We start from the raw sequence: 20121 nt of genomic DNA, 5'->3' as shown, positions 1-20121 counted from the left end.
CAAGACTAAAACATGTAATTGCAGGAGTCTCAAGACTTTACATAATATTGCAGGAGTCTCAAGACTAAAACATGTAATTGCAGGAGTCTCAAGACTAAAACATGTAATTGCAGGAGTCGCAAGACTTTACATGATTTTGCAGGAGTCTCAATACTAAAACATGTAATTGCAGGAGTCGCAAGACTTTACATGATATTGCAGGAGTCTCAATACTAAAACATGTAATTGCAGGAGTCTCAAGACTTTACATGATATTGCAGGAGTCTCAAGACAAAAACATGTAATTGCATGAGTCTCAAGACTAAAACATGTAATTGCAGGAGTCTCAAGACTAAAACATGTAATTGCAGGAGGCTCAAGACTAAAACATGTAATTGCAGGAGTCGCAAGACTAAAGGAGTCTCAAGACTAAAGGAGTCTCAAGACTAAAACATGTAATTGCAATTGCATGGGTCTCAGGACTGGACATGAAAATATCAGGTGTGTCAAGATTGTACAACTTGCCAATGCGACCACGTGTATTAAGCGACTTTTGTCTTAAACGACCACATTAAATTCCCCCGATCATTTTCTCTCTATATATTTAATGTATTAAGCGACTTTTGCTCAAGGCGACCAGCGACCGCTAATTAGTCAGCTAATTGAGATAAATCTTTTCATTAAACGACCATTTTACCTGTCAAGTAATTGTGTTTTTAGAGAACGCCGCCTCGTAATGTCACAAGTGTCAACAATCAAAACACAACAAATAAATGTGTAAAAAACTCTATTTTCCAAACCGTTTTAGTGTATGCAAATGAAGTAAAGTATACGCGTGACGTGTATTATTCAATAATATCGAATAAACAATGCAACGCTCCGCCCCTACTGAGATGGTGTATACGATTCGCTTGTAACCTTATGTTGTGTCAGCTTTACTGTGTTTGCTGAGGTTATAACCGACGGTAATTACGACAAGAACTCTCTAAACGGCCCATCACCGTGGGTTGCGTCACCTTTTCTCTGTACGATGAGGCAATCACTGGCGTTTTTATTGCACCTATAACCCTGTAAACGGCATATCACGGTGGGAATATCACCTTTAATGTGTTTGGTTACCGTTGGTTGTGTCAGCTTTACTGTGATCGCTAAGGCTTTCATCGCCGATTTTACTGCGACAAGAACCCTCTAAAAGGCCTATCTCAGTAAATCTGTCAGCTTTACTATGTTCGCTGAGACTATCTTAGTCGGGTTTATTGCAACAAGAACCCTCTAAAAGGATTGACCGTGGATTGTGTCAGCTTTACTGTGTTCGCTGACGCTATCAACTCCGACTTAATTGTGACAAGAACCATCATAAAGGAGAATTAATGTGGATTGTGTCAGCTTTACTTTGTTTGCTGAGGCTATCACCAACCGTTTTATTGCAAAAAGAATCCCCAGGATGGCCTATCACCGTGGGTAGGAAAGCTTTACTGTGTTTGCTAAGAATTTCACCGCCTGTTTAATTGCGACAATTACCCTATTAAAGGCCTTTCACCATGGGTTGTGTCAGCTCTAATTTGTTCGCTAAGCTATCACCGCCGGTTGTATTGCGACAAGAACCCTCTAAATGGCATTCACCGTGGGTTGTTTCAGTTTAACTGTGTTCGCTGAAGCTTTTACCGCCTGTTTTTTTTGCAACAAGAACTCTCTAAAACTCACTGAGGATTGATCAGCTTTTTGTTTTTGCTGAGGACTTCACAGCCGGTTTTATTGTGAAATGAACGCCCTCAAAGACCTATCTCCGTAGATTTTGTCAGCGTTACTGTGATCGCGCTGTTGCTATCACCGCCAGTTTTTTTTGCGACAAGAACCCTTAAGATGGCATATCACTGTGGGTTGTGTAAGCCTTACTGTCTTTGCTAAGGCTTTCACTGCATGTTTTATTTCGACAAGAACCCTCCGAAAGGCCTATCACCGTTGGTTGTGACAGCTCTTATATATTTTTTGAGGATATCACCGTCGGTTGCATTGTATCAAGAACCCTCTAAATGGCCTATCACCGTGGGTTGTGTAAGCTTTACTGTGTTTGCTGAGGCCTTCATCGCATTTATTTGCAACAAGAACCCTCCAAACACCAATCACCGTCTATTGTGTTAGTTTTACTGTATTTGCTTTGGCTATCCCCGCCCGTTTTATTTGCGACAAGAACCCTCTTAAAGACTTAAAACAGTGGGCTATGTCAGATTTACTGTGTTCGATGAATCCTATCATCGTCGGTTTAATTGCGACAAGAGAGCTCTTAAAGGCATATCTTCTTGTGTTGTGTCAGCTTTACTGTGTTGGCTGAGGCTTTCGTCGCATTTTTATTGCGATAGGAAACCTCTAAATGGCCGTGGGTTGTGTCAGGTTTAATCTGTTTGCTGAGGCTATCATTGCCGGATTTATTGCGGCATGAGCCCTCTTAAAAAACGCGGGTGGGGTCAGATTTGCTTTACTCGCCGAGGCTATCACCGCCGGTTTTACTGTGACAAGGACACTCTAGAAGACTTATCACACCATGGGTTGTGTCAGCCTTACTGTGTTCGCTGAGGCTATCACCGCCAATTTGCATTGCGACAAATACCCTCTAAAAGACGTATGACCGTGGCAATCTCAGTTATACTTTGTTCGCCGAGGCCACGGTTTTATTGCGACAAGAACCCTCTAAAAGGGCAATCACCGTAGGTAATGACACTTTTACTGTGTCTGCTGAGGCTTTCACTGCCAGCTTTATTGCGACGAGTACCGTCTTAAAGGCCTATGACCGTGATTTAATTGCGACAAGTACCCTCTTAAGGGCATATCACCCCGAATTTATGTCAGCTTTACTGTGTTCGCTGATGCCATCAACGCCAGTTTTATTGCGATAAAATAGCTACCACAGTGGGATGTGTCATCTTTACTGTGTTCATTGAGACTATCACCGCCGGCGTTTTTGCCACTAGAACTCTCAAAAAGGGATATCACCGTGGGTTATGTCATATCAATCATGCTCGCTGAGGCTAAAGCAGCGGCTTTATTGCTACATTAACCATCAAAAAACCCTATCACCGTTGATTATGTCAGTTTTACTGTGTTCTCTGAGGCTATAAATACCTTTTATTATTTCGATAAAAACCTTCTTTAAGTCCTTTCACCGACAATTGTGTCAGCTTTACTGTGTTTGCTGTGGCTTTCACAGCCGGTTTTATTTCGACAAGAACCCTCTAAAATGCCTCTAACCGTGGGTTGTGTCAGCTTTACTGTGTTCGCTGAGGGTACCACTCCCGATTTTATTGCGACAAGGACCCTCTAAAATGCCTCTCACCGTGGGTTGTGTCAGCTTTACTGTGTTCGCTGAGGGTACCACTTCCGATTTTATTGCGATAAGAACCCTCTAAAATGCATCTCACCGTGGGTTGTGTCAGCTTTACTGTGTTCGCGAAGAATATCACCGCCGATTTTATTGCGACAAAAACCCTTTGAAAGGCCTATCACTTTTGGTTAACTTAGCTTTTCTGTGTTGTCTGAGGCATTCACGGAAGGCTTTATTGCGAGAAGAACCGTCTTTAAGGCATATCGCCTTGGGTTGTGTCTGCTTTACTGTGTTTGATGAGGCTTTCACCGTCCTGTTTATTGCGACAAGAACACTCTTAATGGCATGTGACTGTGGGTTGTGTCAGCTTTACTGTGTACACTGAGGCTTTCACCGCCCGTATTATTGCAACAAGAACCCTCTTAAAGGGATATAACTGTGGGTTGTATAAGCTTTACTGTGTTCGCTTAGGCTATCACCGCCCGTTTTATTGTGACAAGAACCCTCTAGATGGCATATAACCGGGGGTTATGTCAGCTTAACTGTTTTCGCTGACGCTATTACTGCCCGTTCTATTGCAAAAATTACATTCTTAAAGGCATATAACCGTGGATTTGTCAGCTGTACTGTGTGTTCACTGAGGCTTTCACAGCAGGATTTATTGCAAAAGGAACGCTATAAATGGCCTATAATCATGGGTTGTGTCAACTTAACTGTGTTCGCCGAGGCTTTCACGCCCGTAGAACCCTCTAAAATGTCTATCATCGTCGGCTGTGTCTGTTAACTGTGTTTGCTGATGCTATAACCGCCGGTTTCATTGCGACAAGAAGCATCTAAAAGGCCTATCACCGTGAATTGTGTCAGTTTTACTGTGTTCGCTGCTGAGGATATCTCCGTCGATTTTTCTTGCAACACAAACCCTTTAAAAGGCCTATGACTGTGAATTGTGTCAGCTTACTGTGTTTGCTAAGCCTATCACAAGCGGTTTCATAGCAACAAAAACCCTCTTAAAGGCATATCATCGCGAATTGTATTAACTTTGTTCGCTGAGGCTATCACCGTCGGTTTTATTGCGACAAGAACCGTTTAAAACGGCATATCACCGTGAATTATGTCAGCTTTTCTATGTTCGTTGAGGCTATCCCCGCATTGCAACAAGATTCCTCTAAAAGGCCTATCACCGTAGGTAGTGTCAGGTTAACTGTTGTTTATTGAGACAAGAACCCTATAAAAGACCTATTACCGAGAATTATGTCAAGTTTACTGTATTCGCTAAGGCTTTAATCGCAGCATAATTGCGAAAAGAACCCTTTAAAAGACCTATGAGCGAGGGTAGTGTCAGCTTTATTGTGTTTGCTGAGGCTATAATCACCGGTTTTCTTGCGACAAGAACCCTCGCATTAGCTTGGATTTTCTCCGTTGCAACACTATTAAGGACAAAGCTCTTATCCAAGGAAAATATTCTCGAGAGGCCAGCATGGCTTGACAGTTATTTTTAATCGGCAATTTTTTTGGTATATAATATGTATGAATTTTATAATAATAATTACCATTTTCTGGAGCCAACTGTTACAACACCATTTGTCTGATTCTGTTGCGGACAAGTCATTGCATGAGTTCAAATGGTCTATGTTACTTTTAAATAAAACTTCAACACACTCAGTTAGCATGGCCAGACGTGCGTGTTTATTATCATAAATCATACATATTTTTATATAAAAATTTTGGCCACACAAATAATAAAGGCATACCTTTCTTGCCTCAATATTCTACTTTAATAATTTGAAAATTTTAAAAGGCACGCAGACGTGAAATGTCCCGCACAGGAAAGAACACGTAGATCAAAACAATTCGTCCTTGTCTTTTAATTAAATTTCTCTGAGAAGCCTGTGTCAGTTTGTCAATGATAGATCGCTGAATGTAGAAACATGTGTGTTATTAATGTCAAATTTTAAATTATTGATTAAATTGTGAATATCTATCGCAAAGAAGTTACTAACAATATATATTTTAAAAGTAAAATACCGAAAAACACTTCTGTAAAAAAAATTAAAGATTTTGTATCTAAGGAAAATGCAATGAACATTGACGTCAAATACATCATATTAAAACAGTTTCCATCGATTAATTCAATAAAGAAAAACGAGTCTAAAAGAATGTTCAAAAATTTGTATTCTTTTTTAAAGATGATAATTGTTCTCTTTTACTTCTTTTTTTTTCTTTAGATAAAAAAAATAACTGACAACACATACTTTGAAGTTAAGATTTAACTTGTTCGAAGTTGTTTTGTAAAATGACTAGTTTACAGATTACTCACTTACATAAATATATATACCTTTGTACATATATAAAACATTGGAAAACCGTGCAAAATACACACTTACCAATATTAAATTGATCACCCTCTCTCGCCATGTTTTCAAGCAACTGATCTATTAACTGAACTGTTACCCCGCTCGTTTATTGAAATGCGCGTTTATGCAGGGAACCTCATTCTCTCTCCTGAAAACTGTCAAACGGCGTCGATTCAACATGGCATATGAAATTAACATAAATAAATGATAAAGATCGATTCAAGTGCATGTAATTTTTAATATTATTTCTTTGCTTTTTTATTAGTTTATTCGCAACGGAATCAGAGAGATGGTGGTTTAACGATAGTCAGCAAAAAAGGTTTTCTTTTACGAACAATTATATACTTTAAATTGAGAAAAATCAAGTCACCGATCGGAGAAGCGACCCTTTTCCTCCACTAAGAGATCTCTCACTTTATTTGCTTGTTGTTGTTATTGGATATTTATAAATGACGTTCACGACATTTTAGCAGGCGACAATTTTCCCAGCATGCAAAGGATAAAATGCAAATGTCATAGAATATTTACATAAAATTGTGGTATACCTATTAACATTCTATGAACGCAATTATTCTAAAAGTGTTGGTATTTGAAGGGGAAAATTATTTTGATCATTATATTTCCGATTAATAAAATATTCAAGAAATTAACGTAATAGTGTTATTATTCTATTCCCAAGACATCCAAAACCTCTCCCAACCACTTCTAGAAATAAAACAAACGAAAACAATATGTTAGTATGCCAAGGTTAAATGTTTGCAAACATAACAAACAACTAATTACGACGTTAGTAAGCGGATGTGTTCATTTTGTAACACTCCTTTGATACATCAGCTAGAATTTTCATACCATTTGATAATTTTGATGCTTTATTTGATGTTTTTAGAGATCATTTCATATTGTTGTGTTTTAAGCTGGATGCCTCTAGATAATAAACGAATTCAATAATATCAACCTTTAGAAAAATGTACTTTAAAATTTTAAGAATACAATTTAACCAATAATTAACATGTTACATTCAATGAATGACTGATTTTGCAGAATTTATCACCATATTGTTATACTGCGTGACCAACGCAGTAAAGTGTTGTTTTTATCAAATAAATATTTCGACTTTTATTTGGTTATTTGCGTAAATTATTTCCTTAGCTCTTCGAAAATATTTTACCTTTAAATACATGTTTAAAGTTTTAACGAAAATTAGCATAAATCTGAAAAATGCGGTTGTCATTGCGGAAAGCCACAGCTGGAATAAGCAACAGTTTGACAGTTTATTTTGGAGAAAAACAATTGGGACGTGGCTGGCAGGATGGCAGTATCAGCATTGCAGAAACACAGTTATTGTACGCCCGAAGAAGGCGTATTATGGTATGGCGTTGTCCGTTCATCTGCCTGTCCGTAGACAATAGTTTCCACATCATTACATTTGAATGAGCACAATGATTGTGTTAAATTTAACATGTAAGTATATTGTATCAAAACACAGATTGTATTTGATATTTAGCTGCACTCAACTGATTACTTTTTTTAGAGTTATTCCCCGATTAAGCTATTTTCTTTGAAATTATTGGTTTCCGCGGCATAACTTTTGAAGGCTATAAATGATTGTGTTTATATATGACATTTTAATATGTCATACCAAAACACTGGACAAGTCAAATTTTTTGCAATAATCATCCAACTTATACTGAGAGTTATGCCCCCTTTTAACTGGAGTTTTCTATGGAGCTATTAGTTTCCGAATGATAACTTTTGATGAATTTCATTAATTGAGTTTATATTTGCTATTTTTGTATGTTATATTAAAATACAATTCAAGTTCCATTTTTTGCTGAAATTAAATTATTATTGATAGAGTTATGTCCCATTTTAACCATTGATTGTTTGTTAAATCATTGGTGTCCGCAGGATATGTTTTGAAGGATATTTATCACTGCAATACAAAAGACTTTGTCGTAAGCTAATTTGTGACATTGTCTTAAGTTATTTCACGACATGGTTCTATGTATAAAGGAGTAAGTAATTCGTTTATTATTGTGACATATGACAGTAAACATAATATATACAGTGTATATAAACAATGAAATTATATTAAATAGAAAACAACTAGCACAATCCAATGGGCATATAAGTCACCAAAAACAAATAACATAAGTGAATCGTCTCAAAAAACATATCACATCAATCAAATGAGGATTATCTGTTTAAAACAATTTTCCATAATTACTTTACAATACAATAAAACAAACAAATTGATACAATGATATTAATCAATGCATATGAACTTATGGTTATATATTAATATGTACCTCTCATATAAACAGCATTAAGCCTCATATATGGTCATTTTAAGAAAATATATAAATAGTTCTAAATTGGTGCATGACGTGCACATGTTTCTCAGTTTATAAGTGGAATATATTTTATTGTTTTTTAATGTGAAATATTTTATTAGACTACTAGGATGTTGTAATTATTAAAATGTACAAATGAAACAGACGGGATTAAAGTAAAACCTAAATGATTCTCTCATCATCCGTTTTTACTATCGTCACAAATATCAATAGTAATATCAATTAGTACTTTCAGCGAAATTACGTGTAATAACGTACAATTATACGAAATTAAAGAGCCAGTATGCAAAAGGTATATACGTATATGATTTTTATTGTGTGTACTGTTACAGTTTCAAAAAAGGTTACTTGTCTTGCCATATACCTGAACCATCCTTTGCTTCTTTTGCATTAAGGAACTTTTCACAGTGGATTTTGATTATTTTGTATGGAAGTCAATATACCTTTTTGTTTACATATGACTAGTTTTATGACATGTTACTTCACATTCATTGCTAATTTCTTCAAGTGATAATCGTCTATTATGCTCTAAATTCATTATCAAAATGTTATAAAACACATGTTTGCCCTTCCTTTAGAAGAGGAAATGTTATTAATTTCTGATGGTTCATAATGTGTCTTTAAGACCGGAAATACCAAATATAAATATTTAATAAATGGGTGCCAGTTTTAAATGTTAGCAGGCTGCTCACATATTGTTACATAATTATTATCAAAGTATATATAAATGTTTAGCTGTTGTCAGAAGAACCTGACAGTTCTCCTCAAATGTGCTTGGGAATTGTGAAAAATAAAAATATTTTGTCTTTTCGTGAGGATTTATTATAATATTTATCAAAAAATTCAAAGAATAAAAGTAAATTAATATAAAATAAGTTATACAGTTATTGGATTCCAAATTAAATTTTATAAGACCAGACTCAATTTCAAAATTGGGAAAAAACATACAACATACAACACGCTGAAGTAGTGAATTATCAATTTAGAAAATCTATTCTATCAACGTTGAGAAACCTGTGGACAATTTTACATGGTCTTACTAGCGTGAAGTTTATGTACCTACAGTATAAGCAGTTGTTTTTATATATAACTTATGTAATATCTACTATCTCATTGCATCAACCAAGAAGCATTGTCTGAAATGCATATAATTCTTGGAAATTTAGCTGGTTAAAATTTCTTTTAGCAATAAATAATTTTATACTCATGCAATCAGTTAAACAAGGATTGATGCATTAAGGCAGAAACACTAATTGATAAGAAGCGTGTAGTCCGGCAAAAAAAAATGTAAGTGGTCGGGACAACAAGACGTGTATAGACTGACAAAATAAACTGAAAACAAGACGTGTGCAGTTTGGTAAACAAACTTATAACAAGACGTGCACAATCTGACAAAAGAAGGTGAAAACAAGACGAATGAAGTATGACCACAAACTGAACACAAGACGTGTGCAGTCTGGCAAAAGAAACTAAAAACAAGACGTGTGTAGTCTTGCAAAAGAAACTGAAAACAAGACGTGTGTAGTGTGGCAAAAGAAACTGAAAACAAGACATGTGCAGTCTGACAAAAGAAATAAAAACAATCTGACAAAAGAAGGTGAAAACAAGACGAATGAAGTATGACCACAAACTGACCACAAGACGTGTGCAGTCTGGCAAAAGAACTAAAAGCAAAAAGTATGAAGCCTGGCAAAAGAAACTGAAAACAAGACGTGTGTAGTGTGGCAAAAGAAACTGAAAACAAGACATGTGCAGTCTGACAAAAGAAATAAAAACAAGACGTTAGCAGTCTGAGAAAAGAACTAAAAACAAAAAAGTGTGTAGTCAGGCAAAATAAACTTAAAACAAAACGTGTGAAGTCTGGCAGAAGAAACTGAAAACAAGACGTGTGCAGTCTGGCAAAAGATATTTAAACCAAAAAAGTGTGTTGTTTGACAAAAGAAACAACTAACAGTAAGTTTGAAGTCTCAACTTACCAACATTTCATCGTAATTATATTGATTTGATTAGAGAGACAACGAGTTATAATGTGAAACAAAAAATTGTTATGACAAAAAATTTTCATACCAAATGATTTAAATCTTATCATTTTACCTATTTTCTTACTTTAACAGACCAATCTAGACGAATAAATAGCATGATATCTATTTGTACTTCAAATCATATCATTTTTTTCTTCAGTCTTTAAAGACCTGCATTTATTTATAAAACAATATTTCCGTTCCATTTCCGAATTGTTTTTAATAAGATCTAATAATATGTACGACAAATGAAAAAAAGTATACTGATATTTTTTATTTGTAATTGAGCAAAAATTTACACACAATACAATGTTGAAAATTTATAGCTTTTAGATGAAATATCTTGCCATGGTATCATGCTTAACCGTTTAAAGTATTTAATGATATTTTTGACTCTTTAGTAAGTGAATATTTTTTTTATTTAATATAAAGGCTAGATAAAATATCTGATATTCAGACTTCATATATAGAAATTTTTAAACATCGGAACCTATATTCAATTCTTTTAACAGTTTTGTACTAAAAATTTGTAAAATGAACATTTCAAACCTCACTGATTATTATCATTTTCAAAGATACTCGGATGATGATATTTTATTTCACGAAAACGTGATTAAAGTGTCGTTCTGTATTCAAGTATGTGTGTTTGCTGTAGGACTTTTAGGAAATTTAATCTCTCTTACTGTTTGGATCAAAGGACAAAATACAAGAAAGCTAGCATGTTCAATGTACTTTATATTTTTATCAGCATCTGACAGTTTTTGTATGCTATATAAATTAAGTGAAAATTTTGTCTTTTTTCCATGGATAAACAATGGGTTACGCACAATCACGCGATTTGAGTGCATATTATCAGAGACATTTTACAATTTTGCACCTCAGCTCTCAGCCTGGATCATTGTTTGTATTTGTGCTGAAAGAACGTTGAGTATTTGTTTTCCATTAAAATTCAATACAAAAGGGGCTGGCAGAAGAGCAAAATTTGCCTTTATTTCACTTTTCATTTTACTGACTGGAGTTAACCTGTCTGAAGCAACTTTAGAATGTATCGGCTTCTTGTCTTTCAATGAAAATACACTTAGACATATTTCAGCTGTGTATGTCCTATGTGTACTTCCACTTTCGTTTATAACAATATGCAATGTTATAACTATCGTAAGTCTTTGTAAAAGGAAAGCACCTGTTGTAAGCAGTAGCAGAAGGCACTTTACAAAATTCACGCGCTTAAGTATAGTAACAGGAATCTTCCACTGTGTTTGTGTAGTCCCATATATGTTACTTCATGTTTTTGACAGAAATAAGTTGGAAGTTAAAAGTAATTTAATCTTGGTCGATGTATCGACATTTCTTCTCTACTTAAAAATAACGCTTTTAGTTTTTTACTCTACTCATTGGCATCCAAAGATTTCAGCAAGACTTAAAGCAACTGCTTTGTAGCTGCAAGAAATGTGAATAATAACAAAAACAATTTATTGGATTGTATGTGTGTGATTCATCACAAGTGAAATATTAAAAGTAGACAAATTGTTGACAAACAAAAGGAAAATAGAACTTGAACAGTGAGACACAGTTTCTGTCAAGTGAATTATTAAACTTGGTTGTATATACCGGTATAATTATATAAAATTGATCGCAAATACCGGTATAATATATAAACATCGTTGTATATACCAGTATAATATATAAAAATTGATTGTAAATACCGGTATAATATATAAACATGGGTTGTATATACCGTATTATATATAAAACTTGATTGTTAAATATCTGTATGATATATAACTTGGTTGTTTATACCGCGTATATTATATAAACATGGTTGTGTATACCAGTATTCATATAAAATTGCATTGTAAAGACCGGTATAATAATATAAACTTGGTTGTAAATACCGGTACAATATATAAACTTGATTGTAAATACCGGTAAAATAATATAAACTTGGTTGTATATACCGTTATGATATATAAACGTGTTTTTAATTACCGGTATGTTATATAAACATGATTGTATTTACCGGTATATTATAAAAACTATATATAACAACATAACTGCCAGTACCATAGCACCGTTTTGATCATTTAATTTTGAGGTTTTTTATGTATCTTATTTAATTTGTACATTGTAAATATAGTCCCAGAAAGGACTTATGCATTCGTAGATTCTTTTTAAGTATTTGTTTTTGTATTATTTAACAAACTTTCTAAAACAAGTATCACATTCGAACACAATAAACATACAGTATTGTCTTTTTTTGTGTTCCTCAATTTAGTTTGATCATTTTATTCAAATAATAGAAATACGTTGTCATCCTAACTTAGAGATGAGTTTTAATATACATGAACAATATATTCCCAAGAACTGAATTGGTCATACATTAAAATGTAAGGTAAAAAAATCATTTGATTTGACGTCCGACAGCCATATGGCGACTGTGGGGGAAGTCACCAGGTGCCTCTCTGTACATTACTTGAAACACAAACAGGTACCTGAGTAGAACCACAGACGTTCCGTGAGATAGCTGGGAAGTTATCTCGTATGAAGAGTCCGAAGACGCTCAGCTAATGTCGCCCCTTTGTAAAGAAATGAATGTCCAAATAGCATTTAGAATATTTATATAACGATAAATAACGTCATTCATTCAATTCTGTTGATGTGAAGTACATTTTGCCTGAATTTACGATTGTTTTTTTTTCTATTATTATCGTTACATTCATTTATTATGGGTTTAAAAATATTGTCAATACATTTAATTATTTTTGTTTGACAATTAAAGTCAAAACATGCCATGATTATTTTCTTTTTTACAAATATTGTCAATACATACGACTATTTTTCTATTTTTGTTTTGGCTATACCTCTGACTTACATTTTTTTTTTAAATTACATACGATTATTTCCAGTTATTAAAATATTGTCAATACATAACAGATTTTTCTCCTTAACAATGAATGTAGCATTTACTTTTTTCTGCTTCATAATTTTTATTGTTATGATTTTTTGCAATATAGTTGAGATAATCATTGTAAAGAAAAAAGAAGATCTTTTTCATTTATTCAATGAAACATACTTATGGGTGTATTTTGTAAAGAATTGTTCTGGTCTAAATATATAAAGCTTAATCACTTTCAATAGATACATGACAAGATCATAAATTGGCCAGTATGTAATTTATTACTAAGAACCTAGAATTTCAGTTACCCTTAGAATGTGGGTAAATCGTAGAGTACCAAAATCTATAGTTTAATTACTTTATTAGTTTTGACAGACTGATTAATTACATTTGTCGGTAGCCTTTATTTACTTTTAAAGGTCAGCCTAAAACTTTCGACTAGAGATAGTGTAAAACCCGAGAGTAATGCTTTTTATGAGAGGAGTATAGTAAAGTATAGTATAGTATAGTATAGTATAGTATAGTATAGTATAGTACAGTACAGTACAGTACAGTACAGTACAGTACAGTACAGTACAGTACAGTACAGTACAGAGTACAGTACAGTACAGTACAGTACAGTACAGTACAGTACAGTATATTTTTGTTTAAATCATCTCTTTAAAACTTTGAATAAGATTTTGCTGGAAATTAACTTGCTTTAAATAAACTTTATCACTTCGTCTTGAGATTTTACTTAAAACATTTTAACATCAAAACTTTATTTCTGGAATAAAAAATAAACATATATTAGAAACAATGCTGTGTTATAATATATTTAACTACATGTGGAAATTTTGATAATTGAGTAACACTATCAAAACATACCATTATTTTTGTTTCACCATTTTTATCAATACATACCAATATTTTATGTTTAACAATTATTGTCAATACATACTATTGTTTTTGCTTTACAGTTATTGCCAATACATGCCATTATTTTTATTTAACAATTGTCGTCAATATATACCGTTATTTTTCTGTTAAACAATAATTAGCAATCGGACCATGTTGGCAAGTTTCTAAATAATTGTCAAAACGTAATATTATTTTTCTATTTTACAGTATTTTTCAATACATCCCATTATTTTCTGCTTCACAATTATTAGCAATACATGTCATTATTTTTTTCAATTAATCCATTATTGTCAATACATACCACACTTTTTATTGTCCATGAATACCATTATTTTTTTTTGTTTTACAATAGTTTTCAATATAAATCATTATATGCTGTTTTAATATTATTGTTAATACATACCATTTTCCCCTGTTATACATTTATTGTCAATACGAACAATTATTTTTCTGTTTTAAAATATTTGTCAATAAAACCATTATTTTCTGTTCCACCATTATGTCAATGCATACCATTTTTCATGGCTTACAATTACTGTCAATACGTACCTTTTTTTCTACCATTTTTCTTGTTTTACAATTATTGTCAGTTTTATTGGTAATAAAAGTAACATGCAGAAACCTGGCTCGATTCTTTCTATTCTATGTAGTCATCGCTTTTAATAATGAAAAATAATGTAAAAAGGCACACTATTGTATGGTGCCATTCGTAAAACCAACATCTGTCTGATTAGGTTGCGGATTAGCGCTCTTGAGAGTTTGGAGAGTTTTCTAATCAGATATTTAAGCACAAAGCTAAAACCCAATGGCAATAGCCCCGAGAGACATGCATGGAATGGTGGTCTTTTGGATCGACGTTTTTCAATTCTTAAGGTTATGAATTTTCGTGAAGAAACCCACCATTTTTCTATAGCCACTGTTTTAGTTTGAGAATTTTCTTAACAACAGAAAGCTCTAACGAAAGGAAATAGACCATAATAGGCCCGTTTGTTATAGTAAATGAAGCATAGAAGTTTTCGTGACACAAACAAAATACAATTTTCTCGTGCAAAACCATTTAAACACAATTTTTTTATACAATGCACATTTGCCGTCTTCAGGTTGTTTTTTTAAAGGCATTTATGGTACCAAGCTCTAACCAAAGGCAAATGATCTCTAGTTGTCCGCGTGGCAAGGGCGGTTTTTGGATCGACGATTTGTTTATCTGTATATACAGTGTATAAATTTCATTAAAAAAGAAACAAAACATTCCTTACTTCCCACCGTTAAAACACAATCTGCTGATTCCGTTGTGAATAAGCACTTGTGTCAGTTTAAGGGTTGTTCTTTTATAGCAATATAAGGCTAAAAGCTCTAACCCTAGGAAAATGACCTCGTAGAAATGACTTTTTTTCGGATCAGCGATTTGTTTATCAGTATATAATGTTTATGAAGTTTCATAAACAATTCTGGAGCAAACTGTTATAACAACATTTGTTGAATTCGGTTGCAGATAAGCCTAACATAAGTTTAGACGTTTATACAGCAAGATAAGGCTTAAAGCTTTAGCCAAAGAGAAATGTTACGAGAGGCCACTATCAATAGTGGTTTTATAAATTGGCGATTTGTTCTTCTGTATACGAGTATACTGTTTATAATGTTTCTTGAAACATATACATATACGTACATATATATCTAGAGCAAACCGTTAAAATACAATCTGTCTGATTCTGTTTCCGATTAGCTCTTCTAAACGGACAGCAATGTAAAGCACGAAGCTCTAATCGAAGCTCTAATCCAACGTAAATGGCAGACTAGCTTAACATGGGTGTTTTCTTGACATGGCTGTTTTCCTGACATTTCGTTATTCTTATACATACATGTATATTATGTATATATTTTTGTAAAATAAACCATTTCTGAAACAAATCTTTATAACAAGATTTGTCTGAATATGTTGCATTAGCAGGGATCTGTTGCAGCACCATAAATGAAAAAGCTCTAACACAAGGCAAATATTCTCGAGAGCCCCGCGTGGCTTGGACGTTATTTTTAATCGGCAATTTGCGTTTTCTATATAAAATATGTATGAATTTTAGTAATAATGTCCTTATTCTGGAGCAAACTGTTACAACACCATTTGTCTGATTCTGTTGCGGACATGTCCTTGCATGAGTTCCGACGGTCTAAGTTACACTTAAATAAAAAATACAACACGCTCAGTTTGCATGACCAGACGTGAGTGATTATTATGACGTATTAGCTTACAGATAATAAATGAACTATGAGTGAAGAATATTAAAATATTTATCATTTTATAAAACATTCATGTTGGCCACGCGGTAGAAACTCAGGAGCATCTCCTACAACGTCAATCTCCTACGCAGTGATCTACCCTTATCAGTACATTGATCTCTGCCACAACAAACTTTTTTATCAATATTTTGGTATTTATTCGTTTTAGCTTTTGGATCTATTTTTCATTATTTTGTATACTTTGATATGTTTTGGTATATAAGAACGTAGGTACGAAAAGTTGAAAATTAAACAAGAGAATTATGACGTTAGATTTTCAATGCTACGGTCGATATTTACATTTGAATTTCCACGTTACGTCATCAGACTTTCATCATCATTTGCTAAGGGAGGTACTCACTGTGAGGAGTTTGCTAAAACGCAACAGGAGCGCACTGAAAGCGCAGAAAGAACGTCGAATATACGCTGTGGTTACCACGGCGCTTTAACGGAGATTGTGCGGTGAGGGGTGAGGACTTTGGCGATCATTATGTTCAAAGAAGATTCTACAAAGCTGTACCATATCGAATCTGCAACGAAATCGGACAAAAGTTTATTAAAGGTTCTCACTAGAAAAGTGGTCTTTTTTACGGAATTTCTTTGGTTTTATATACTTAAAAATAATCATCGGTCCAAAAAGCGACAATATTACGCGGGACTCCTGTTAACATTACCCTTGCCTAAGGGCTTTGACACTCATATCGTGTCCTCTAAACTAATACAATCTACTTGATCATAAACAAATCCACGCAAAAATCTCCATGACGTATAGCTCGGGTTAGGGCTTTGACAATCATAATGTGCATGAAGACACTCCAAAAATGTACAAAATCGAATCCGCAGCGAAATCGTACAAATGGTGTGTTTAAAGTATGGTCGAGAATATGGTGCTTTTTCCGAAATTTTATAAACTTCACATAGAGAAAGAACAAATAGCCATTAACAAAAACGATCATACCATGCGGAAATCTCCTGAACGTATAGCTTGGGTTAGGGCTGTTGCAAAGAAGACCCTCTAAAGTTGTACAAAATCGAATGTGCAACGAAATCGGACAACAGATTTTGGGAGGCTTTTGGCACTTAAACAAATAATCTCCGGTCAACAAAGCGAATATTGCATGCGGGCCTCTTGCTTACATTTCCTTGCCTTAGAGCTTTAACACTTATATTGCAATGAAGAAAATCCCTAAACTAATACAATCTACTGGATTATATTACTTTTTTACTAACAACGTAGCGTTAATTATACAATGGGAAACTGTGAATGGCGTGACACCAGGAAAGGAGTTCTTTTTGCTCTTTCGTCGAAAACCACTTAAATACATTTAACAGAGTTGTTTACACGATAATATGCTGCATTTCGCAGAGTTAATATACTTCATATAGATAAAGACCAAATAGCCGAAACCAATAACAAGCATAGCAAGCGGAAACCTCACGGACATAGTGCTGGGGCTAGAGCTTTATGTTGTGTTAAGAAGAACTTCCAAACTTGTAGAAAAATCAATTTGAACGGAATCAGTCAAATGGTGTTTTTACAGTATGCTCGTGAATATGGTGCTTTATCGAAAATTATTACACTTTATATCGATAAAAAACAACTTGCAGGTTCAGAAAAACGACGATGACACGCGGAATCTCCTGGACATAATACTTTGGGAAGTTTTCGACAATCTTTACACTATGCTCGAGAATATGGTGCTTTTTACGAAAATTTATAAACTTTATACATGTATAGAGAAAGAACAAATTGCCGTTTTCAAAAACGACCATGCCATGCGGAGATCTACTGGACGTGTAGCTTGGGTTAGGGATTTGACGATCATAATGTGCTAAGAAGACCCTCCAAAGTTTGAATCTGCAATGAAATCGGACACAAGGTTGTTTAAAGATTCTCTCTAGAAAATTCTTTTTACGGAATTTCTTAGGATTTAAAAATTTAAAATACTTCAACAAATAATCATGTGTATATAAAGCAGGCCTCTTGCAAACATTTTTCTTGCCTAAGAGATTGACACTTTTATTGCTGTGAAGAATTTCCGCAAAACTAATAATAGACTTTTGCAGCTTACTCTGACGCGGACAGTGGACATCTGATAACGAACAAATGTTGCGGGGAATTTCTCAAAATGGCTGTAAACTGAGAAGAGTCAAAATTCAGAACATTTAATTTCCCCATCTATACCTGAGCGTATCGGGAATTACAAAATTTCTGGTGATAAAGACAAAAACACGTTATTATTTATATGACATTTTATTTTCATAATGTACTTGACATGGTGCACTTATATATTTTTTATTTGTTTCATTCATCATCCGAGCTGACTCCGAACTTTCTTTGTGATGAACTTGTTGTATGCCAGCTGGTTTTCTCTGATCAGTGCTGCTGGTGGCCTTTTTCTACCCCTGCCCTTGTTGTTCTCTATGGTATGTTGATCCACGATTGCCGGTCTTGGAGCGGCAGTCACGGTTGCCGGTCTTGGAGAGGGAGGCACGGTTACCGGTCTGATATGGCAGCGATGGTTGTCGGTCTTGGAGCGGCAGCCACAGTTGCCGGTTTTGGAGCGGCAGCCACGGTTGCCGGTCTTGGAGAGGCAGCCACGGTTACCGGTCTTGGAGAGGCAGTCACGGTTGCCGGTCTTTGAGAGGGAGGCACGGTTACCGGTCTGGTACGGCAGCGATGGCTGTCGGTCTTGGAGCGGCAGCCACGGTTGCCAGTCTTGGAACGGCAGCAACGGTTACGGGTCTCGAGCAGGTCCGGGTTGTTGGTCAATCGCTACAAAGGGAAATGTATTTTAACGAAATAAAACTCCTGACAAATAGATGCGATAAAATATCCTAATATACAGTTTTATAAGAATACAATATTAGACAATAAAATTAAAACATATTCATTGATTTAAAATTTTTACAGCAGTCACTATTTTATTGTCTAATATTGTATTTCTTATAAAACTGTATATTAGGATATTTTATCGCATCTATTTGTCAGGAGTTTTATTATTTCTATAGCCGAAACATAATTTCCATTTTAATGAACATTAATCATTTTCACTAATTCACTTGTTCTGTGTTTGTAAAATTCGTTTTTTAATATACACGGTATATAATAGGTATGTAAGATTATACAGGGTGACTGTGGAACATGCAATTTCCAATCTCAAGTCTTACCGTGCTATAAGCTCGGTGTGGAGACATTCAAGAAAATTGTTAAGTACCACTGTAATGATATGTGCCGGACTTGTTTGAAATTGGTTTGAACTATTAACATGAATTTGAAACTGGATGGTTTATTATCATTTACTCACCCTTTAACTTTAAATTATATACAGTTTTATTATTTTGAGAAAACCCCTGAAAATAATCAGTAGTCCATCGTCCGCTGTCCGCATCGGAGTAAGCTGCAAAAGTCTAATACAATCTACTGGATCATAACATTTGTTTTTTTTAAGTACGAAGCGTTCATTATACAATGACTAACTGAGAATGGCGTGAAACTGTATAAGAACGTCCTTAAAGCGCATTTTTGCCACATACTACTTAATAACTTTTATCTGTTGTTTTTTTGCACGACAATATGGTGCATTTCACGAAAGTTTAAACGCTTTATATAAATAAAATACAAATCGATGGTCCAGAAAAACGACAATGCCACGCGGAAATCTCCTGGACATATCGGTAGGGATAGGGGTTTAACAATCATAATATGCAAAGAAGAATCCCTAAAGTTGTACAAAATTGAATACGAAGCGAAATCGGACACAGTGTTCTTGCAGTATGCTCCAAATTGTGGAGCTTTTTTCGAAAATTTATACATTTTATATAGACAAAGAACAACTCGCAGTTCCAGAAAAACGACCATGCCACGCGGAAATCTCCTCAAAGTTGTACAAAATGGAATTCGCAACGAAATCGGATAAATGGTGTTTTACAGTATAATGGAGAATATGGAGCTTTGTACGAAATTTTATACACTTTACATAAAGAAAGGACAAAGAGTCGTTAACAAAACCGACCATGCCATACG

This window comes from Ruditapes philippinarum, unplaced genomic scaffold (assembly GCF_026571515.1).
Source record: "Ruditapes philippinarum isolate M1 unplaced genomic scaffold, ASM2657151v2 ctg5780_1_1_1_1, whole genome shotgun sequence".
Taxonomy (NCBI): Eukaryota; Metazoa; Mollusca; class Bivalvia; order Venerida; family Veneridae; genus Ruditapes; species Ruditapes philippinarum.
The sequence above is the reverse complement of the archived record's forward strand: the minus strand, read 5'-3'. Positions refer to the sequence as shown.